This window comes from Charadrius vociferus, unplaced genomic scaffold (assembly GCF_000708025.1).
Source record: "Charadrius vociferus isolate BGI_N301 unplaced genomic scaffold, ASM70802v2 scaffold300, whole genome shotgun sequence".
In the NCBI taxonomy this organism is placed as follows: domain Eukaryota; kingdom Metazoa; phylum Chordata; class Aves; order Charadriiformes; family Charadriidae; genus Charadrius; species Charadrius vociferus.
Window position 1 is genome coordinate 31,325 of NW_009646513.1, and position 1,832 is coordinate 33,156.

The following is a 1,832-nucleotide window of genomic DNA, read 5'->3' on the forward strand; positions in this document are numbered from 1 at the left end:
GGCTCCATAGCTCAGTGGTTAGAGCACTGGTCTTGTAAACCAGGGGTCGCGAGTTCGATCCTCGCTGGGGCCTGTGTGTGCTTTTACATGGCACCACCCATGCGCCTATTTTTGGGATATCTTAGTGGTGGCGGACAGTAACGCGCGTGCAAGCTCTGTGGGCGTGTTGTTAAAGGGAACGATTTGGAAATAAACACTTTTGGTAAAATCTGAGTGTTAACAGCAATATTGGTCACCCAATTAACCTGTGGGTGGCAGGGGAGCCTGGAGAACCATGACCTCTGTGGGAAGCAGCGTGGGGATGGCTGTGTAAATATTTGTCCAGCTCACATCACAATTTCCCTGATGGGAGCTTTGGCAAAATGCTTTTCAGGGGTTTAAAAGGAATAAATTGCCCCTGAGAGGAGAATAAGCTGGACAGGATTATCTGACTCTTCACAGCTTGTCAGGGAAACCGAGCTGTTGGTTTTATTCCTGTGCTACAGGCTGGACAGAGGAGGTGTAATAATTCTTTGCCTTTTTTTTTTTTTCTTTTAAGTTATAGAAAGAGCTGGAAACCTCAACACAAACCCTCTTGAGCACCACACTTCAAAAATACGCATTTGTTTGGGGTTTGTGTTTTTGGTGGGGTTTTTTGTTTGTTTGTTGTTTGGTTGGTTTTTTTTTTGAGAAATCTTGTGAGCCAGGCATTTGGTTTCTAGCACCGCAAACACCACAGCAGTCGCTGCCGACATCAAGCAGGGAAATGAAAACGGACGATTTGGTGAGGGGAAAGGACAGGACCTGTGGCGGACATGCTTGCTGCAAGGGGCTCAAGTGGCGGCTGAGCTGTGGAAGGGGCAGGCAGGCAGCTGCTGGAGGCTGCGGCTTGGCCTTACAGAGGCTGCGGCTTGATGTCTCAAGATGGGTGCACTGTGGCGTGGCTCCGCAGCATGGTGTCGTGGCTCCGCAGCCCACGTTACGCCCTCCTGGCTGCTATCACCGCTTCTCCTGTCCCTGCTGAGAGCAGATCACAGCCGTGGTGGTGCACGGGGCCGCGGGAGTTGGTGGTGGTGCGGTCAGAGGAGCAGGGGGCTGACAGGCTATTTCCCCCTTACAGCGGCAGTCGTGCTACGCCACAAGGCCCCAAAAGCATTTGAATTTTGCTGTGGGTTGGGATTCTTGCACGCAAGAGTTTGCTTGGAACGACTTCTTGTTTGCAGCATTGCCTTCCCGTCCTGTCCGGGAAAACAGTGCTTTGTCCTAATCTCAGTGTTCCCAGTTGACCAACATCCTGACCAGTTCCTCGGTTCAGTAGCCCTCCCAGAGTCCTTGTGGCAGGCTCATGGAGGTGGTGACAAAAGCTGTCCCTTGAGAGGCTCTGTCCTCTCCGAGGGTGACAGGGCACAACATGGCTGCAGTTTCTCTGTTGAGGGGGATGTGGGTTTTGCCATAACCAAGCAGAGCATCATCAGATCCCTGAGATGCCACAGGTGGTCTTAAGAAGCAGTCACGCCGGTGCTTATAAAGGCTGCCGAGTTTGTTTAGTCTCTCATGGGATCACGAGGAACCAAGGTGGAGGAGCTGCCCCCGCAGCCAGGCCCGGCGCAGTCGCTGGCTGCGTTCAAGAGATGGGACGATGGTGCTTTACTCATGGAAGGGGAGATGACACACGCGGTGCGGGCTGCTGCCTTCCCCACGTCCACGAAATGGCACAGGAATAGGGTTCAGCTATTCCCGCTTGTCATAGATATATATATATATATATACATGAGCTGTGGCGGAGGCTTTTCTAAAGCGCGGGGGGGTCGGTAAGGGTGCCGGTGCAGCAGTCCGGCAGCGGGGGCGGCTCA

The 1,832-nt window shown here is 53.1% G+C and overlaps 1 non-coding gene across 1 annotated transcript; it reads left to right on the forward strand.

Moving 5' to 3' along the window:
- Positions 1-73, forward strand: TRNAT-UGU. The gene has a single exon. It is a non-coding gene; the product is annotated as a tRNA-Thr (tRNA).
- Positions 74-1,832: the final 1,759 nt, after the last annotated feature.